Raw genomic sequence first — 23,274 nt, forward strand, 5'->3', positions numbered from 1 at the left:
TTGTGATATTGATAGAAATCACAAGGAGCAAGGTAACCTTTTTGGTAGGTAGGTAGTTAGGAACACAAGCACAAATGAAAACAGATGTCAACCTGCCCCAGTGAGTAAGGCGAGAAGGCAAGTCCAGTCCAGTTCTAAGTCTGGCTTGACAAGATAGTGATTAAGGGGAGGGGAATCCCTGTTATCTTTACTTCCTAGTCTTCCAACTTTCTAGAAAATAACTTTTTGTGGGCTTTTCCCGACTGTCCCCAAGTCCTACTGCTAGGCAGGCCCCTTCTGAGACTACACTCTTTTCCCAGATCTACCAACTAATCAAGGTCCTCTAAATACAGCTAAGCTTGACCAGTAAAGCTCATCCCAACTCCTTCACTCATTTACATCCCCAAGGATATAAGATATCATAACCCACGTCACCCTGTGGTTAATTGCTCAAGACCACTGCCATCACAGAAGATTTCTGCTCCACTTTCACATTTCTTTCTATTAAAACTTTGCTTAGCTTGCCCTCCTGCTGTGCCTGCACTTGTCATTCCTTTGCGAGACTCAAGAAAACAAGAACTCAAGGTTAAAAAAAAAAAAAAAGGTAACAATATGGCTGTAAAACGTAGCTCTTAAAAATAGCCCACTTTCAAAGGGGAAAGTGTCAGGGGGAAGGAAGGGAATTACCATGGGATATTTTTTTATAATCATGGAAAATGTTAATAAAAATTAAAAATTAAAAAAAAATAGCCCATTTCTCTGGGCTTGATTTTGTGGGTCAGAGAATGGAGGATAGGATGCAGGAAGAATAGGGTGTTTCCATCAAGAAACTTGGAATCATCAGTCAGACTCAGTGGACATCCTTTTGGGTATCTGGAGCTATCTTGAATGATTTCACACTTGCAGCTCTGAAATCTATCTTTTTCAAAGATGAATGAAATTTTGTGGTAATGGGTGAAATTTATGGAGGTCATATCTTATGTCTGTTTTATTACAAACTAATCTTCTCTGACAGTTTATAATGTGTAGGATATTTAGAACTGTGAAACCATCATTGTAACATAATTTTAAAACCTTTTTAAAAATCCCTAAGGAGACCTTAACCCATATCCACAACTTTGGGGTTTGTTTAAAATAATAATAAAATAATATCAAACATCAATCTCTCATACCAGCAAACAAGTAAATAGGAATTCATCAAAAAGTGAAATTGTCAACCACTTGATCTTGCCCACCTCCAGAACTATGAAAAATAAATGCATATTATTTAAGACATCCATGGCATGGTATATCTTTAGACACAACAGATACTTATAGATATACCTATATCTATGGTATAATTGTTAGAGCAGCCTCAACCCAAACTGATGAAGACCTCTAGAAATAATGTCCAAAAAGATAGAAAAACAAGCAGGAGAATCAGGTGAGCATTAGATTTGTCTAGTCCTCTATAATGAAGCATTCTTCAAACAAAAGAGATGAACTACTTACTGAGTTAGATGATAAATAAATAAGCTAGTTGATTTCATCCAATTTATAATTAATTTTAATAGGAAAATGATGCAAATGAAATAAAAATGCACACAACAAAAGTCATTGTTCACTTTAAAGTTGACAAAAGCATAACTTTTTGATAAAATTCCTATGTCAACATTTGATTTACAATGGCTAAGCTTGGTGAATATAAACCCACACTACAAAACTTTCAGACTGCAGATGCTATAATTATTGATATGAATTTAAAAACTTGATTTAAAAGACTACATTTTGTTGAAAATTCTACATGGAAAATGGCTCTGATGAGAATAATTTCAGCAAAATGAACATTAAAAATTTGAGCATGATTTGAGTGTGCTTGGTAGGAACTGAATCAAGGCATTAAATTGGCTTACTGGGAAATAAAAAATGCTTCCCAGTACAGATCTCTTTGATCCACCAACCTTCTTCCCTCTGTGCTCTGGAGATGTTTTGAATTTGCATAGATGAAACCTAAGGAGGCCCTCTGCATCTGCTTCTGAGAAAGCTTTATTAAACCCTGATAAACAAGGGCATCGGTGGCTCATGTTCCCTGGGCACTGCTTGAACAGGGAACAAATGAACTAATAGAGTCCTTTGCCTTGAACTTTTCTGACTAAATGTAAGAGGCTCTCTTGTGAAAGCACCCGGTTCCAGGTCCATTCTGATTTAGCTAAGATATCTGGAACAAAATGTACTCTTTCCAGTAGCCATGTCCTCAAAACTGTCCTTTGCAAAGACTTAATAAGCAAGCCAGGAATAGTTCTGAGTGGCCATGAAGCTTGCCAAAGACACAGGGAAAAATCTCAGTGACCTAATTAAACTCAGACAGTGGAGCTCATGTCAGGATGTGAGGTTCCTCCCTTTTCCTGGCTCGAGAATTTCCAAGAAGGGAGCACTGTGGGAGAATGATTCATGTCTTGTTCATTCTTGTCTCCCTCATCCTCACTGCTCTTTATGTGACTAGTCAGTTGGAAGAAGAAGCTAGACCTAATCTTCTCACTGTTTCTTCTAACTCTCTAGGGAAGTCGTATCACCAACAAGTAGATTGTGGCTCGGTGCTGTTGCTATAAAATTGGCAGAGGCTCACCTACCACACACAATGCACGCATATACACACACACACATACACACACACACACACACACACACAGAGAGAGAGAGAGAGAGAGAGAGAGAGAGAGAGATTATATCCAGAACCCAATGGCTTTTCTGCTTCTGCCTGATGAACCCATTAAAACAATTGCCTCATTCTCAGATTCACTACAATCTTGTAAATCAAGTTCTCCAAAAGACCTTAGTTACTCTGAAATAATGCTCCCATCTTTTTTTAAAATATTTTTTGTTCATTATTTATTTGAGAGTTACAGACATAGAGAGAAAGACAGATAGAGAGAGAGAGAGAATGGGAGTGCCAGGGCTTCCAGCCACTGCAAACGAACTCCAGACACGTGCACCCCCTTGTGCATCTGGCTAATGTGGGACCTGGGGAACCGAGCCTCGAACCGGGGTCCTTAGGCTTCACAGGCAAGCGTTTAACTGCTAAGCCATCTCTCCAGCCCTAATGCTCCCACCTTGATGATCATTAGTTGGAACTTTTATTTTTCAAATGTTTTTATACTTTGACAGGGAAGAAAGCCGTGTCATATAACTGATCACAAAGGTCCACAGGAACCTTGGATGGTTCTTTCTCTCCTGAACTATTTCCTTTCCTGGAAAACAAAAGCTGTGGGATTTTGTTTATAGTTTATGTATGTGTTCCTTTGTGGGGTTTTGTTATTTTTATGCAAAGTAACTAAAAGGAGGAACGGGGGTATTTAGAAATCAAGTAATATTTAAAAGCCACAAGACTTCTTTAAGCTTAGATGAAATAAAATTCTAAGGTGACAAAAAGAAGGATTTAGTCAAATAAAAAGAGCTTAGAGGGACTGGAGAGATGGCTTAGCGATTAAGCGCTTGCTTGTGAAGCCTAAGGACCCTGGCTCAGGGCTCAGTTCCCCAGTACCTACATAATCCAGATGCACAAGGATGCATCTGGAGTTCATTTGCAGTGGCTGGAGGCCCTGAGGCATCCACTGATCTCCCTCTCTCTCTCTCTCTCTCTCTCTCTCTTTCTCTCTGTCTGTCTCTCTTTCTCCCTCTTTCTCTCTCTGTTACTCTCACATTAAAAAAAAAAAACAATTAAATAAAGAGCTTAGAATGGAGAGAGACAGTGAAAGACATGTGTTTATCAGAAACAGGTTCATTTAATATTGAAAAGAAGTTTCAAACAAAAAGTATATCTCACATGAAATCCAGGAAGGATATAAAATAAACAAAATTCTACTGAATAAATAACATCTTAAAAGTCTCAGGATACATTCACATGTTCATGAAATCAACCTTCGATTTAAAAAAGTGGCTTCAAATTTCATAAGGCTTTGTTATAAAATACAGTGGGTATGGCTGCTTTGCAAATAAGTTGGTAGGCTTTCATATACCCCTAGCTATATTGGGTTTATCAAATGACAATACTTATACTCTTCTAAAGGGGAGTATATGTGTCATTGGGATTGAACTTCTACTTTTGTTCATTTATATCATTAACATTAATAGGCACCAGAAATTACTGTCACAGGAACCTGCAGAAAACTTTGAAAAACAAAAGGAAAAATCTTAGCAATATGAAAAATGAAGTGTGCTTCAGAGTTATACTCCCCACCACCCTGAGGTGATGAGGAGATAGGTGTTTTTCTTTTCATAAATTCCCCTTCTTGGGCATTTCCTAGTTGCTCCACTGCCCTTCTAGGGCTGAGATAAAGGAAAGAGAACTCTACCTGCTCTTATCCAGCACTCTAGCCCATTTGCTGACTGTTTCATGCCCTTCAGCAGTTGACTGAAATGCTCTTATCTCTGAGGTAGAATACTTCCCTCTTCTTCAATGTTAGTCTCTCTCTTTCTATAATTCCTTGGGTATGGCCACACAGAGAAAAATAGAAAAGAATTATCTTTGCCCAGAGCTACCCTATAGGTACAGGAAAAAATAAAAAAGAGCACCTGCTCACGGCTACCATCATGATAGATGCTTTTGTCTGTCACTCCATTCCAGGATGGTTGAGATTGGGGGACAGGTGCCTGCTACACAGGAATGTTCTCATTCTTAAGAGAAACATTCTTATTCAGAAAAAAAATAGAATTGTTTTACTCTATATGTACTACAAATTTTCACTGGCATTGCTAATGGATGTGAATCCAATTAACTGACTTGAGTTTTATAATTGTCATTGTCGTCAACAAACATTTAATGGGTATCCCTAGAGGATCGTGCATCCTACTAGACACTGAGAACACTTCTTGTTCCCAACCCCCTGGAGGACATTTTAGATGAATATTGAAATAGCTAAAATCTAAACATGAAAGAGAAAGACAAGAAAAATAAAAGAAATTAATAATTTGTCCCTAAGTAAAAAGCTTGCCTGGATTTTTCTCATCCCTCCTAATATCAGTAATCATAATCTATTTGCATATGTAAAGGCATCTATTTACATACACAGTGCAGAGATAGATGATAATGATGATGATAGATGATAATGATGGGTATGTAGATGGATGTAAACAAAATGCAAATGTACATAATGATGTATATAGATCCAGACAGAGATATTTACAGAACATCCATGATCATAGATATCTATCCAGACCTAAGTACACAGATACAAATAGTAAAATATTCTTGTATATCCTAATATATTTCATAGAAATGAACCTGAGTTTTTATTTCACTGATTAGAGTAGGTGGTGTTAAAGACATTCCTAAACCATCACTCCAAATTCCTAAGTCAAATGTGGCCTGTATGATTATAAAGTGACAGAAATCTTGGACAAGATCTAGATAAGAGCAGAGATCCTCAGTGAGAACTAAGTGAAGAAATCTCAGGGCCAAATGCACACAGCTAAGGGAAGATGCAAGTCTAGGCTTCGTTTAATTTGTAAGCTCCAAAAGAGAACAGGATTAGTAAACTAGTACAAATGAGCTCCCCACAAGGTCTTTATCTTTAGCCCAAATAATGGGAAATGAGTAAGCCCAGAAAATGAAAGGATTTGACTCATTAGTCAATAAAAGAATTTTTTCCAAGAAGTATGCTAACACTGAGCACAATATTAATTAAATTAAATATTGATGTAGACTGCATTCCAGGGATGCAATCCAGCGTTACCTAGGTGACATACTGTATAAGGGGGAAAAAGCACTTCAGACCTATGCATATTTGTGTACTCCTTTAAATAGCTGTTTTATTTAAGATGAGGTCTACTTAGGCACTGTTCTAATGAAGGAAAAACTCTTGCTGATAAAAGAGAATAAATGTCAGCTCATTTTGTGTGGACATTCTGAGGAGGAAGCTATTAACAGATCTGCAGCCTACATTCTGTGGAAGGTTGAAACTGTCATATCTAGTGAGCAACAGGCGTCTCAGAGTTTTGTCCCTAGTGGCCAGGACTCACCTGCTAGTCACAGACTGCTCATGATGACACAGAAGAAGGTCAACAGCTGCTACCCTCTTACCAGTGGGCATTACTCTGAATTGCTGTTTCTGGTCTATTTTCCCGTGTAGCCTTGTCTGAATTCTAGGGTCCTGAGTCATCAGGCCCCTTCCTGGGTCATGATGTTCCCGATCTTCCATTTATGCCTTGTACCATCATGTTCTCTACTATCTTAATTAAGATTCTCAGTTTTCACTGTCTTGATTGTAATAAGAACGGAATAGCACTATGAACACAAGTCGTACTCCATCAAGTGCAGCTATAACAAAAATAACCGAGACTTGATAATTTGCAAAGAATAAACAAATGTCTATATTTTCTACAGTTCTGGAGGCTGGGAAGTCCAAGGTTGAGGTCCTCGCATATGATAAAGGCTTTCTTGAAGACAGGCAACAAGCAAAAGAGAAAGAGAACAAAAACAAAAGCAAGAGTGAGAGAGCCAAACTTGCTTTGATAATAAATACACTCTCATAATAGTGAACCTATTCCCATAGCAAACTCCTGTGGTAACATTAATCCATTCATGAAAGCAGACCCCATAGTGCCAATCACCTTTTAGAGCTCCTACTTCTCAACACTGTTGCCTTGATGATTAAGTTTCTGACATATAAACTTTGGTGTGATCATGCAAATTGTTGGTCAGCTTTTCATTGCTATGACAAAATACCTGAGAAAAAATAAGTTTATAAGGTAGAAAGGTTGGTCTATGGCTCACAATTTCAAAGGTCTCTTTGAGCATATGACAGCAGAGTTTGCCAGACTGGAATGCATGATGAAGGAACTCTGTTGACCTCCTGTACATAGCCAGGAGTGGACTGGGGCCCCAGTGTCTCTTCTGAGGTATACTCTCCATGACCTAATTTCCACACACTAGGTTTTAGTTCCTACAGGTTCCATCGTTCCCCAATAGTACCACAGGCTGGGAACCACTCTGTCAATTCATGGGACTTGAGGGATACTCAAGAATCAAACTGTAGCACAAACCCTGGTAGGAATGTTTAGTAAATGAGAGTTAGTTCCAGTGTTGGTGCCTCTCCCACCAGACTCAGGTTTATTTGTCTAAACCATGGGAGCAGGTGGTCTGGGGGAAGTGAGAGGTGACACACAGAGAAACACCAGAATGAACTGGCCATGACAACAGACCTAAACAGTACTGAAAAGCTTGGAGGACAAAGAGCTAGCAGTAGATAAACTAAAGACCACATGGGAGAATGCAAGAATAAAGTCCACAAACCATCTACTGTACTTAAAAGAACACTATGAGAATATCCATAGGTTTTATGATTCTCAACCTCAGTGATAATCATACATGTTCCACTCTCACAACCACATAGTATTTAATGCCTGATGTTTTCACCTCTGTTAACAAAAGGAACATTCCTCAAAACCTGAAGACTAGTTGCTATACTTGGGATGAGGAGATGGCTCATGGTGCTTGTTAGCAAAACCTGCCAGCCTGGGTTGGATACCTTAGTACCCATGTAAATCCATATGCACAAAATGGTGCGAGTGTCTAGCCCTGGCACACCCATGTTCTCTCTTTCTCTTTCTCCCTCTCCCCACCCCCAGCACCTCTTTCTTAAATAAATATATATTATATATATATTTAAAGAACACTGCCTTAGTAGTATCTAAACAACTTAGAGAATAAAATTAACTACATTTCAGTAAGTCATATAGATGAGTGTATATAAAATGCCTGTAAGAGTTACCTTCCTTTTAAAAAAAATCAAATTCTTTTTGCAATCTGCTAAAAGACTAACCTCATTATAAACCCCAGGAGTATTCTCTCTTCCCCACAAAAAGAAAGAGAGAGGAAAGATAAATTTCCAAGGCTGCTTTTGCACACCAATGACAGGCATCGGTTTCTAAAGGATGGTTTGCAACCTGTTAATAGTTTTCAATACACAACAGCTGCAATCCATGAAAGAGATAAATATTCATGGCACAAATCTTTTATATGTATCAAATGTATATTCATGAACAAATGGCTTCCCTTGCCTTTAATATGTTTGCAGTGGGTGAAGAATGGACCAACTCTCCCCTGGCTGCTCCTGCTTCGGAGTCTCTGCTGCTGCCCCTGAATGTCATCGCTATTGTTATTGTAGACAGGACAATAGCCATGGCAAAACAATGTGCCTGGAATACATCCCCGTTGGCTCAGACATTGAGTAGTTCAGTCTCTCTACATCAAATGTGAAGGCAGATTTTTGAGAAGTATTTGATATTCCGGCCTTGTGAAACCATATGGGCACTGTGGTAGCCACGATTGACCCTCCCCTTTCAAGTATGTTTTGTGTCAGCATCACCCTCCCAAAGAGCTTTCCTAAGAATACTGAAAAAGGAATTTGCATACATTGAATAGCACTTTCAGGTAATCTTCAGTATCAGGTTGTCAGGGCCTCAATGGGGTTGGGTGCAGCACTGTGGCAAGAGAATGACATTGCAAATTCTGTGACCAAAGTCCTTGTTCTTCAATAAAGCAAGTGGATGGTATACGCCTTAAAAATTGGCATATTTGTCTATGGCCATACCATTCTGAATGCGCCTGATCACATCTAAAAAACTGGCACATTGTTTCATGAAAGTGTTGTTTGACACATTATTTCCACTAAAGAAAGGCAAGAGAAAGGACAGGTGAGAATGGGTGTCTCTTGCTGAGCAAGAACAGGAAGTTATTATAGGGTCTGGGGCACCGAACAGAGCCTACTAGAAATTCAAAGAAATAAGATAAAGGAATCAAATGTAATAAGATAAGCTAATATGCAGTCAAGGGAGCACTTCAGCTTTGCAGATCCAGTCTCTGAGTTCCGTCTTTCAATTTTTCCTGGTCAGCCTCCAGCCTCACTTTAGGGTCTCAAGAAAATCATTCTCATTCTAGCAAAAAATGCCAACTTTCTTCTTTCTCTCTTTTTGCATTCCTTGACTAATTTAAGAGGTATTGTTTTAAGACCATTATGATTGACTCAAATGTTATTTGAAATCATTTTCTCCTACCTAATTTCATAAAAGAACTTAGTTATACGCGAATTTTTTTATTTTTTAATTTTTTTTCTGTTTTATTTATTTATTTGAGAGGGACAGACAGAGAGAATGAGACTGATAGAGAGAGAGAGAATGGGCATGCTAGCCACTGCAAAGGAACTCCAGATGCGTGCGCCCCCTTGTGCATCTGGCTAACATGGGTCCTGGGGCATCAAGCCTCGAACCGGGGTCCTTAGGCTTCACAGGCAAGCGCTTAACCGCTAAGCCATCTCTCCAGCCCTATATGTAAATTTTGATTTGCAAAGTTAAATTGTTCCTAAGCCTCTCAGATTACCTATCATATTGTATCAAAATCTAAATTATAACTTAGTATAAGACATGAAAAGCTTTTAAGTCTCAGATTGTAAGATGAAGATTACACATGATAACAGGTGAGGAGGGGCCACCTTGTTGGATATGCCAAAGTCCCTGAAATATAATGACTTGTAGTAACAATTGGCTAGGATGAAGTAATGCCACCCAATAGAAATGGTTTTGTATTTAAAATTGTTTCAGCATTTCAAAACTAATTTGGTTTGGGATTGTATTTTGAACTTTAAACCTTATACTGGGAAATCTCCATAGCTTTTCCATATGTTAATAGAAAAGATGTTCTACAGAATCCCTTCAGAGCCACAGCTCATTCCCCAGGATCCTTGAAGTCCTGGTTAGAGAACACAAGGCATACCATTGGCCTCATGTACCTCCATCTCAGTGAAACTGTTCATTTAGAGTCTTTTGTGTCAACCTTCCTCTTCTCACTGCTGGAGTTTCCACTGAAATCCAGCAGCAGATCTCAGCAGCTCACAGTTCACTTCATCTGAATAAGAAGTAATGTCAAAGCTGATCTCATTTCATTCATTTATGTTTTAATATTGTGTTCTGTTTTATTCTTTCAACTTTTTATTGACAACCTTTGCACATATAGACAATATCCAATGATCATTAACTCCTCTTCCCTCTGCCCTCGCTTTTCACCTTCCCCAACCCACCTCCATTGAATCCCTTCTTTCTAATTAGTCTTTCTTCTATTGTGATGCCATCATTTTTCCTCCTCATGTTACGCAGTCTTGTGTAGGTGTTACAAAGTACTTATCTGCTTCCTTTGGTTTTTACATCCTTTCTGCCACCTCTTCCACAATGGTCCCTAAGGCTTAGAGGATGTGGTAGAGATGTATTATTTAGTACTGAATGCTCCACTGTCACTTTTTCTCAGAACTTTGGTGAGTGCTGAGTCACCGCAGAGATCACTACCCTATGAAAAGAAAAGCTTCTGTAACCAAAAGTGAGAGTAGCATTAATATATGGGTATGAACGTACATATTTAGAGGACAGTTTGGTGAACATAATATATCAATTCTGCTAGACAACAGTACATTTCCCACCCCCCTCCTAGGGCTTTTAATCTCCACAGCCATAAGCTTTTCAGTAGGTTTTCTGTACCAGACATGAATTCACTCCAGTGGAGCAGGACTCAAGTCCAATCAGAGAGCAGTTGACTTCCCCCTTAACAGACACACCACCATTGCATCAGATGGTATATTTGTCCTGGATGGGAAATTGTAAAGCTTGCAGAGCCTACTTCTGTTTAAGGCCATGGATGACTTTTCTCCCCCAGCAGGCTGCATACCTCTTTTTAGCATTCTGACACCCAGTCAACAGGGAAGAGTTTCCAGCTCATCTTCGATTTGATTTCTCAGTGATCTGCAGCCGAAGCATATGGTGTCCTCAGGATTAGGGTCTTACCATCTAGATCGGGAGGGGGGGAGGTAACCAAAAGTCTTGGCAATAGCCTGTAATATTTTTGGATACATAAGGGCTCCTCTGGCCAACAACTCATAGGAAGGTATCCCATCCAGGGCATTGAAATATTCTTATAACAATCTATGGTTTCTGAGCATCCACTCCCATGGGGTTTCTCTGCCTAATTTTTAACATAGATATTAGTTTGCTAGTGAAGAAGTAGGTTTTCATATGGCTTATTCACAACACCTTTAACTTTGATTAACCCTTCTCCCATGCGCTTCTCCCTGCTATCTCCTCCCCTGACCCCACTTAGCATTCATTTTCCTTTTCTTGAAGAACCCTTTCTACCTTTCTCATGGGCTAGTACTGTGCTTCTAACTGTAGATGCAGTTCTTTTCTACAGAGAAACAGGAAACACTTGATGTAATCAAACAGAATTTAGTGTTTTAGGTGCTCCATCACATAAGGAGTGATAAAATTCAGTTTGAGACACTTGCCTAAGGTCCTATAGGAAAGCAATAAAGTCTGGGGCTGACTCCAAGCTTGCCATTCTCTTAACACTCTGCATCCTTTTACAGCAAATACTGACTTAGCTGTGCCCAGCTTCCTGCGGCTGCCCACTGCTCAGTGTTTCAGGATTAGAAGAAGTCTGGGAAAGAAGCTAGAGATCAGAATGGAAGGAAGGTAGAGTGAGAGGAGAAATGAGACTAACCACAAGCCAACACTGTGTGGGGCATTTTTAAATACTGTACTTCATCAACAATTCAAAATAACCCTAGCAGGAAGATGTTATTGATTGACAAAAGGGAGTGATGAGGTTAAATATCATTCCTGAGCTCTCCCATCCAATAAATGCCAAGTTAAAGACTGAAACTCAGCCATCTCCCCTGCCTTCCCCTGGCCCTTGCTATTGAAGCAGATATGGTATCCTGACATTACTACACTGAAGGGGGAGATGAAGACAACTTACACAGAAAGCAGCTTAATGCTGCTCTTCTCCAAATACAGGACAGTGGCAGGCTGAATAACAAGATGAGAAAACTACAAAGACCCATCGACATTAATGAATACCAGAAGGGTTGCTAAATGAGATGCAAGGTTGAGTGCCTCTGAGTAATGAGGATGGCGAAGGCGAATGCTCCCTGGAACTTGGATCCAGTTCTCTCCACCTGCTAAGAAGCTACTGCACTGCCCTCTGCTCCCAGGACTCCCATGGGGGGGGGGGGAGAGACGTACAAATGCAGATCCAGCATCCTACTGGCAATGGAACTGGGGGTGGAGCACCCTAATGTCACACTAGCCCAAGGTTACTTTGTAGGGGCTGGGCTCTTGTCTGGAAGCCTAGGGAATCCCACGGTGATATCAACTAAACTAAGCTAGGATAGGGAGAGATGAACACTGAGAGGAAGGTGAAGAAATACTACATGCATGGCTACTTTCTGTGATCAATTCTCTTTTCACCCTAGAATACACACATATCTATTATATATATATATATCTATATCTATCTATCATCTATCTATCTATCTATCTATCTATCTATCTATCTATCTATCTATACAGAGAGGGGGGAGGATGGTAGTTTTGGGAAAACTACAGAAAATCTACAAATGAGAAAGTGGGCTATTTACCAGTTATAGTTCTTAGAAATCACCCATAAATATTGAGGGGTGTCATAGCTTTTCATTTTGGAACAAGAAGAATGTAGCTATGTAAGTTGGAACAGTTTTAAACCTGGGAAGAAGACTGTAGTTTGTCCCCTGATCCCCGCAGCCAACGTTCATTGCCCTTCTTCCAGGACCACCGTCCAAGGCGGTCCATGCAGGAAAACCTTCCATGCAAAGGGGCCTTGGTTCCTCTATGGGAGCAAAGCTTCCACCTACAATGAAATATAAGATGTTTTTTGCATTTTTATTAGTTTTCTATTCTGCAAGTACAGGCAGTTTGGTACCATTATTAGGCTCATCCTTGACCTACCCACTCCCCATTGGCCCCTCCTTGTTGAAGTATATGGGTCGTGCATTGTGGAGTTAGCCCACGGTTATTGGTACAATAAATGTCTCTGCATATCTTGACCCAACATGTGGCTCTGACATTCTTTCCGCCCCCTCTTCCACAAAATTTCCCTGAGCCATGTTGGGTTCATTTTTGGTCTGCTTCAGTGCTGAGGTGTTGGGGGCCCCCGGGGCTCTGGCTCTCTGATTTGGTAGGAGTTGATTTTTCTCTGTGTTGGTCTCCTTCCCCCTTGTGCTGGCATCCGGTTAATCAGGAAAAGAGCACCCTTGCTTGTTTCGCCAATTTTCCTTAGTTTCAGCCGGGGCCCTTTTGAGGTATGATGGGGTGGCTTTCTCCTTAGGACCTGCATCTATCTGAAAAAGAGAAGCAGATTCTACAATGGAGAGTAAGTTAGCTCCAGGACAAATGAAATAACCCTTACTTTTTTTTAATAGGAGTTTAATAGGGTTAGGCTCTCTTGTAGCCCATGATTGATGGTAGCTTGATATTGGAGAGAGGGCTTATGTTTGGATATGATCCTGACTTGTTTCCCAGCTCCAGCTATGGGTCCCATACGACTGAGGGGATAAGTTAGCCAAATCAAGAGAAGTTGGTTCCCCACCATGGCTGTGTGCCACTATTGCACTTGTGTGGGCATCACAACTGGTTATTTGTTGCTAAGTAGGTTAGACCATGAGTTGCTTGGACAGATATTGGTCATTTCCCCCAGTCGCCCATGTAGCACCTTCTGGCACTAGACACGCTGACTGTCTGGGGACTGACTCTTTCCTGGCTTCCAGCCATGTTGTTCCATTTTATGTGTCAGCTGCATATGGAGTCTTCAGCAATAGAGTCTTACCACTGGCCTTTGGTGGGTCATCAAGTACTCTGACAGAAATCTGTCATTCTTTTAGGAAACCTTGTAGGTTTCTCTGATCAAAAGCTCATTGTGGATGATAGCCCCATGCTGGTACTGGGAGTTACAGGTCAGTGCCCACTAAGAAAATGTGGAAAAATATAACTAATATACAAGAGTTAGAGAGGAGGGGGGAGAGGGGCAGGGAGGGAGGGAAGATGTAGAAGGTTTAGGTTAGACTTGATATGAAATATTTTCAACATAAGTCACCACATCATTAAAGTTTTCTGATGGTAGTGTTTTTACACATACATTTCCATACACCATGGAGTGATCCCCAGTTGCCACCTTGCGCTCAGGATTCTTTCTTGCTAACAAAGACTCTCCACAGGTTCTGGGTGCCATTGATACCTCTGGGCTCAGGCCTAATTAAATTCTTGCTAAACCACACATCTTGTTTGAAAGGACTTTGGGTTTCCTGAAGATAGAACAATTTGCAATATCGCTTCATTGCAAGAAGGGATGGGAGAGCTGTGTGAAAGCTGTTCTGCACACAGTCTAGCTGCATTTGGTGTTCCACACCACAGAATCTGAAAACGGAAGTGTCTGTGTGCTTTTCCCATATTTCACAACTCCACAGAAATATACTGAAACAAACAACATGACAAAAACATGACTTTCGCATACTAATCAGGCACAATGTCGCTCTCACTCCCAAGTGACGAGCTTTTAGGGACAAGCATGTGCTTTTCCTACTAAGACAGGCCTAGGTGTTGGCCCACAATGAATGTGACTATGACCTTTTAACATTTGTGGCTACACAGGTCTGAGAGAGTGGATGTCAGCTTCCACTTTTCTGATCTTGTGACTACTCATTTTACAAACCCCGCCTCCTCCTGACGCGTCTGCTTTACAGCAGGGTCTGGATGCCTAGGCATTGTGGCTGGAAGCGAGGCAGCAGGTGTCAGAGGAAGCGGTGTCGCAACACCACTGGTGCAACAGAAGCACTGCTGGTTGTAGATATGAGCACACTCACACACTCAAGATGAAGACAGAGGGTCAGTTAACTATGCCATGTGCTGGCCTTGGACAAGTGTAGGAGCTTTGCTACTCCTCCACACTATAAAATTCACGGAACATAAGAACCCAAAGGGACTCCTACTCGGGGCCAACACCTTCCCTGGCCTTACATCCTTAGATTGTTCTTCCTTTCTGTCTCATGTAGGTTTCAGCATCAGCAAACTGTGTTTCCATTTATATAAATGTGTACTTTACCATAGGATATGAAGCTGTCTCAAAAGCTTCATTCACCATTATTAGTTACAGATTTATTCTTCCTCATGACTCCTGCCAAGAATGGAGCTGAGAGGTTGTGTGTGGGTTTCCTTGACCAAGTAGAAGTGACTTGGACATAGATGCAGCCCAGTTCATCCTCAATACAAGTGTGTGTGTGTGTGTGTGTGTGTGTGTGTGTGTGTTAAAAGAAGTTTCTCACTGTAACCCAGTCTGACCTGGAACTCACTGTGTATCCTAGGCTGGCCTGGGAACTCATGGCTGTCTTCAGCTTAGCCTCCAAGGGGTGAGCTATTATTCCAGGTGTTTAATCCTTCTTTTTTTTTTTTTTTTTTTTTTTTTTTTGGTGTTTCGAGGTAGGGTCTCACTCTGGTCCAGGCTGACCTGGAATTTACTCTGTAGTCTCAGGGTGGCCTTGAACTCACGGCCATCCTCCTACCTCTGCCTCCCGAATGCTGGGATTAAAGGTGTGCGCCACCAGACCCGGCTTCAAGTGTTTAATCCTTTTTGAAAACCTGGGAGGAGAAAGTGGGTGATTTGCATATACTTAGTCTGGTACTAAAAGAGACTTCTTCATTTTATTTCATTTGTTCCCAAGGTCCATATCATCTATGATGTTATTAGTCCTTTTTAATCCTCTTCCATCTTCTCTTTTGTTTTCTTCTTTCTTCCCAGTGGACTGAACCTAGACATACATTCTGCTACTGAGCTCCATCCTCAGCCTGCTTCTAATTTGTCATTTTGACACAGGTCCTCACTAAATTGTACAATCTGGCCTTATACTCACCTGCAGCCTAGGCAAGCTTGTGTTGTGTTCCTCCTGCCACAGCCTCCCAAGTAGCTGGAGTCAGGGGCCTGCAATCACCAGGTCAGCCGACTTCAATTATTTCTTAATGGAGTGATCTGTTGTTTATCTTCCACTTATTCTTTGTCCCAAAACAACTTGACTTCCTGCCCTCCCACATTCAGCACACAAACACCCTTCAAAATCTTCATCAATGACCTCTAACATCCAGTTTTGTGGACTATCTTGTAATCCTCATTCTATTTCTCTTATTGTTTGTTTATTGTGAGACAGCGTCTCTTGCAGCCCATGCTGGCCTTGAGCTTGCTGTATAGCTAGGAATGACCTTGATGTTCAGATCTTCCTACCTCGTCCTCCGAAGCACTGTCTTACAAAACAGGTGCCATTGCCCTGAGTTTTATGCAATGCTGGGAATTCAACCCAGGGCGACATGTATGCAAGACAAACACTCTACCAACCGAGCTCATCCCAACCCTCTACTTTCCTTCTCTGCAGTATTTCCTAATGCTGACACCCCTCTTACTTTTGAATATACAAACATGTCCTCCTACCAATCTGTCTCCCATTTTGTGAGCCACTTGCCCTCCATCCTCCTACCTGACTTAGACACTCCCCACATTTTTAGATAGCTGCTGGATCTGTCCTTCACCTCCTTCCCTTCTGATTTGGGTTCTAAAGCAAGAAACTCAATGAACTATAGGACATATAAGATGCAGGTATGTCTATCATTTATGCTATTCACATTATCTTCCGAGACCTTGGTTATTACTGTTTGAATGTGACCCACCCCAACACACACAGGCTCATGTATTTGAGTACTTGTTTCCCAACTCATAACACTGGTTTTGGGGAGTGGTAAACCTTTAAGATATGAGACATTGGCTAACATGCGCTACTAGAGGCAGGTTTTGAGGGTTATAGTTCTATTGCCTCTGGTCCTGCCCTCTGTTTCCTGGTTTACAAAGATGTGAAGAACCTCTGATATATGTTCCTACCACCATGAACTCTATCATGCCTTCCTTGGTGTGATGGGCTGAAACCACACACCAAAATAAATCCTTCCTTCCCAAGTTTTCTCTGTCAGGTATTGTTTCACAATAACAAGAGAAGTAACAATTAAACCAGTCATTGGGTACATCCCAAACTTTGCTGGGGAAAGAGGCAAAAAGTACATTATCCTATACCTTAATGTCTAGTGAATGTCTTCATCCAATGGGCTATGCTTCCCTCCCCCCGACCTCTAAAATGGGGACTATTCCCAAAAACAATGTTGCCTGCTTTAAAACATTTTTTTTTTTAAATGGTAAACTAAAAATAATGGAAAGAAAAAGGGAGGTTGAGAAAGAGAAAAGATAGGCATGCTGAGACGCAACAAAAGAAAACATAAACCAATAGGAGCTGCTACAGCCACTGACAGAGTCCCATCGCTGTGGGGAAGAAGCTGAGATGGCAGTGAAGAGCGAGCAGTGCACCATGCCCTGGTGGGCTGAGATCCCACAGCACCAGGTACAGAGACAGGCTTGACTATTCTGTGTATTGAGGGGAGAAAGGCATGTTTGGCAGTAAATAAGTCCAATGAATAGTAAAGATATTATCTGTTGGGCCTTACATATTGCTCCAAGATCTCTCTATCTAGTATCTCCCTTAACCTTTACAGCAATCCCATACAGCAGATAGAAGAATTATATTCCTTTTTCAAAGGAACAAAAATGAATCCTTCAAAAAAATGGCAAGAAATTCATCTAGGGCCATCAGATTCTAAGACCAACTTTTCTTATGCAATATTATTGCACATCTAAATGACCCAACGTCATTTGTCATCAGACAGAAAAAATTCAAACCACAATGACATCCATCCATTAGAACAACTTCAGATGTCGCAGTTGCAGTTAGCAACAGCAAGTGCCCATGAGGATGTGGGATGATGTAACTTGCACACAGTGCTCACGCACATAGAAAATGCTAGAAATACTTTGCAAGTTCATCAGTTTACAATAAGTTTAAATGCACAGTTGTCCTTTGGCTTCAACAATCTCACTCCTAATATAATTTACCTAAGAAAAATGAAAATGTATGTCCATATAACAGTGTCTATAATAATGCTCATAATAGCTTCATTTGTGGTATTCCCAGTATAAAGAGAATAAAAAAAATGTGGTACATTTTCTTTAGTGGAATACTTAGTAATACAAAGGAAGAAACTGAATAAACCCAATAGTATAAATGCATCTTCCAGACATTACACTGTGGAAAAGAAGCCAGACACAAAGGAGGCTTTGCTATATGGTTCCATTGCTCTATGTTCTCAAAGTGGCAAAACTAAACTATGGTTTTACAAAAAGAAAAGAAATAATGGCTACTTCTTAGCAGAGGAAGAGAGACTAACTTAGAATGGATACAGGGGAAATTTCTGAGATGAAAAAACTATTTTATATTTGATGAGGTGTTTGTTATGTAAGTGAATGCATTAATCAAAACTGTTCAGTGCATTTGAAAGTGTATAAATGGCTTCCAGAAGAACTAAATGCTAGAATGGGAGGAGATGGTGAGAGCAAGGACATATGGCACAAAACACAGGCAGAAGGTCATAAACCTCCGAGGCAAGGGCATCAGCACATGGGAAAACATACTATTCTGTGTGCTTTGTATTTCTGGATTTTTTTTTTCCACAATAAAGACGTCTTCTAAAAAGGATCAAATTCTTAGTCATCTGTTAGGATAATTCAATGCAAATAAGTAGTTGGTTGAAGGCTGCACTGCTGATCATCAGGGCCCATTACCAAAAGAAAATCTGATCATGCTCCTTCCTTTCCAAGAAATTTTGATGAGTTTTCCATTCTTTGACGTGAAGAATAAGGTATACGCTTCACAGTATGGCTCATAGCATTCTTCACAGTGTAGATACATTGCTGAAACTATAGGGAGAGTTCTTTCAGATACACAATTGGTCCACTCTCACAGTGAAGACAAGCACAGACTGAGAACATTTAAGAAGCTGCATCTGGCTTTTTCTTGACATCATTCCCTAAAACTACAGTATAACTACTTACTCAGCATTTACATCTTTATAGGTATTGTAAGTAATCTAGGTGTGATTTGAAGTGTACAGGAGGATGTTTAATTACATGCAATTACTATATCATTTTATATACAGGACTTGAATATGCTTAGATTTTCATATCATGGAGGGCCTGGTACCATTCTCCACAAATATCAAAGTATTACTGTATTGTTATATTTATTATTTAGACAATATCTTTGAAGGTCATTATCTCATTTTATAGTTTAAAATTTTCCATGCAGGCATGCAAAATTATGTGGATAATAAGTAGGAGAGCCTACAGAAAATGCATGTTTGGGACTCCCTTCAACTATGTCTATGTTCCCTGCTGAATCCCTAAGATTCTAACTCCATGATTACCTAACTACTACAATATGCTCCTTTGAATGTGATGGGATATCAATGATGGGATATCATTGGTTAATAATCATCTGAGTTTGTGTTCATCAAAAAGGCAATTCTCCTATATGAAACTCAGTCAAGAGAATATTTTAGGAGAAACTGGAGTGTCAGGTAGATTTTTCAAATACTTTTATTTATTTTCAGGAAAAGAGAGACAGAGACAACGGGCACACCAGTGCCTCTTGACACTTCAAATGGACTCCAGGTGCATCTGGCTTTATGTGGGTACTGAGGAATCAAACCCGGGTTTTTAGACTTTGTAGGCAAGTGCCTTAACTTCTGAGCCATCTCTCTGGGCCCAGATGGATAGTTCTTCATTAGACTCAAAGATGAAGTAAACTAGCATGTCATATAGCACAGCTTATAGAGGGATCAGGTATAAGGACATGAGGATTACTTCTGCAGTGCTAAATGTTGTCTGGGCCATATCTAGTAACAAAATGTCCCTCAATCATATACCTTCAACTGAACCCCACCAACAATCAGGTGAACTCCAAACAGTTATGTGGGATTCTGATGCAATTATAAGCCCAGCAAGTTATGGTGATGCACTCCTCTACTTTCAATCCTGGGGAGGTGGAGGCAAGCGGGTCAAGAGTTCAAGCTTGGGCTGCATAAAACTGTCATAAAAATAAAGATATATAAATATATTTATATATAAATATATTTTATATTATATATTTATATTATATTATATATAAATATATTTATATATAAGTATATATTTTATAAATATATTTATATATAAGTCCAGCTGACTCCATAATTTTATCCAAGCAAGACTCAATGTAGAGGGTCAGTTAACCTGTCTCCAGAATCCAGTCCCACAGAAGTGCTAAGATGGTCATTGTGTGGTGTTTTAAACTAATGACTAGGCAGAGTGTAAGCTCATATCAGCAGCAATAGAAATAAATGCACTTATTTCCTTCTCTCCTGTGCCTCTTCTCGATATTCTAGGCACTCTGAAGCTGCTTTTGTTCCCATGATGAGGTTCTGCAAAGGCTACTCTCTTTACCTGAACCCCATCAACTTCTTTCCTATATATTGAACATCATCAGTTCTTTAGACTTCAGGACCAGATTAACTCTTCCTTCTCCTTGTCCAACTGACACAGGCAGAGTCCATTCCTCCCTGCTCAGTACATATACCATTACCTCTCTCTATCTCCACCACTTCTCTCTGTCAGTCTCTTTTTCTAATTAGCTTATAGCTTGGTTGACAAGAACTTGTAGAATTAATGTTAATATCACTTAAAGTAGGAGAGTAATTAGAACCTATTTGCCACTGATCAATGAGTTAATGGGTTAATATACACATGATTTTTATTAAAATGCTCCTAGAGTTTAGTTAGTATTTGTCTCCTTGGCCTCATATAGCTGCTCTAGACAGTTTTGAAAAGTCATGTTTCCTGTCTCTAGTCAGAGAAATGAGAGTTGCACACCAACAATAATTGGAGTCAGAACAAGAGCTATTTCACATACAGTCAATGGGGTGGTTTGGAGACAGGGAGATCATGGTTGTAAGGATGGGGCATCCTGCTGTCATGCCTCACTGTATTTTAGGGGCGACATCTCTCATTATCAAGAAAGTTAGAGCAAGAAAAGGGGCAGAGATGGTGTTTCTTATCCTTCAGCCACCCAAGTGGTGGCCTGGATTTTCCCAACCATCTTATTGTTTGTGAGCCAACTGTTGTATGAAATTATGAAAATAACTAGAAGTAAAGTCAGGTCACAGAGGTGTGGTGGGAAAGGCCGTTGACAATATTAGCTTCCCTGTGGGCAGCGGAGACAGGAGAGATGCTGTAACAGTCTTGCATGATGAGGTGTGCGGTGCAACTGACAAGAGTGGGCTCAGCTGCTGTTGGTGTGAAACCCCAGGAAAGCGTCCTGCCAATGCTGATGTCAACATGTGCCGCATGCGGCTGGCTTGCACTGTGACTCACACAGCCACATCCTGTTGCTGTGAGTTCTGCCTCCAAGAGATGTATCAAAGAGGATAGATATGCTTTGTGTTTTCAAAAAGGCGTGTTGTACTCCTTTAGCAGTGCATTGTGGGTTCTGGGCAAATCTACCAAATGTGGGCCATGATCCTTTCCCCTCATGGTTGTAAGCTTAGGCCACATGACTAACAGTAATTCAATACACTAAATCATTTGGGATCAACTGAACACTCTTTCAAGAAGTCTCTCATCTATTTAGTTTGCACCATCGTCATTCAAATAAACTTGCCGAGAAGGAGACCGTGTTTGTTAATATTAAAGTCCACTTTAACTTGAAACCAATCAGACTTTTGCTCTGGCTGATTCTCTGAGCTTTCAAAATATTATAGGTATAAAATCATGATTAAGTTTGACTTGTTAGCATTTTTGAACTTTTTCATTTATTTTATCAGGCAAAAATAATAATCAGTTCAATGGATCACTATGGGTCTTCTTATTTAGCTCTTTATTTTGAGTTGAATACATTTTAGATGTGAAGAAGAGGGAGGAGGAAGGAGGCCAAATTTTAGTGGAAATTAGCCAAGACTCTGGAGAAACTTCCTCTGTTTCTCTAGCTTGGAATACCCTTGCTGATATGATTCCCAATCTCTGTTACATTCATTGTAGTAGAGGTGGCACATGCCTTGGCAAAACGTCTCCTTGTTCAGAAGTGGAACTGTTCCAGTGTTCTTGATCTAGTTCAGGCTGATATTGATGTTTTCTAGCTGCAGTCTGACTTGCTTATGCCTGGCCTAATGTTTTGTAGAGCTTACTAGGCTCAGTCATATTAATTTCCCAGAAATTAAGTAAAAAAGTCATATTGCCCAGAGCTGCAGCTAGTGGGTAGAGGAAGTGTTATGTCAAGCCATCCATTTCCCAACATGGTGTTTCTCATTTTATTTGGTAGATATTTATGAAGTACTATTGATTTTTCTCATGAAATGTGACATAAGTATTATAAAAAAATATGCTCATGACTTAGCAAGTATCAAGAAGCTCTAGGAAAAAGTGTTGTATATTTCACTTCTGTTTTTATGACTTTTAACTTTTCTGATCTGATTTTACACTAACATATGGTCTGACCAGACTGAATTCTAAAAGTCTGAAAGGTAATATGGGATAGGAAACAAGATATGTAAAAGAGATATATGAGAAGCAGACATCCATAACTTTTGCAAATTAATTTCTAGAATCAGTCAAGCAATCAATAAATAGTAACTCATTCTCATCCACTAAACATTAATTTCCTTTTTGAAAGCATGTATGCTACTGGATAAATGAACAAACATATTACTTAAATTCCCCAGTGGTGTTATTTGTTTGCTTGCTACAGCTCAGAATTAGAAGAATTTAGTTTATGTTTGTAAAGCTGAATTTATTTTATTGTATTCTGTCTCCATTGCTGACCCAAATGCATTAAAGTAATCATGAATTTTTGACTTCATATATCTACTAGGAGGGAAACAGAGATAAAAGTGAAGATGACAAAGGCTGGAGGGATTTCTCAGTGGTTAAGGTGCTTGCTTTTACACCTGCCAACCCAAGTTAAGTTCCACAGCCCTCCCACAAAGCTAGTTGCAAAGTGGCACATGTATCTGTAATCCCAATGTGTCTAAAGAAATGGTAGGTGGAGCCAAGAGAATTTGCTAAGCTTGTAAGAGCTGGCCAGCCTGGGGCACACAGAGCTGTGAAACAAGAGACACTGTCTCAAAAATAAAGCCGAAGGAGAGGACAAATACCCCAATGTTGTCCTCTGACCTACACACGTGCCCACACACACAAATAAATAATAAAAAATGAGCTGGGCATAGTGGCAAATGCCTTTTATCTCAGCAATGGGGAGGCAAAGGTAGGAGGATCACTGTGAGTTTGAGGCCATCATGGGACTACAGAGTGAGTTCCAGATCAGTCTGGGCTAGAGTGAGACCCTACCTCAAAACTATATATATATATATATATATATATATATATATATATATATATATATATATATATATAAAATAGCACAAAACAGTGGAAGTAGATCACCAAAGAATATTCTAAATAAAAGAGGCTTAATTGGGCATAACTTTATATTAATCTCTGAAACCAGATCATTC

The sequence above is a fragment of the Jaculus jaculus genome, chromosome 6 (genome assembly GCF_020740685.1).
Source record: "Jaculus jaculus isolate mJacJac1 chromosome 6, mJacJac1.mat.Y.cur, whole genome shotgun sequence".
NCBI lineage: Eukaryota > Metazoa > Chordata > Mammalia > Rodentia > Dipodidae > Jaculus > Jaculus jaculus.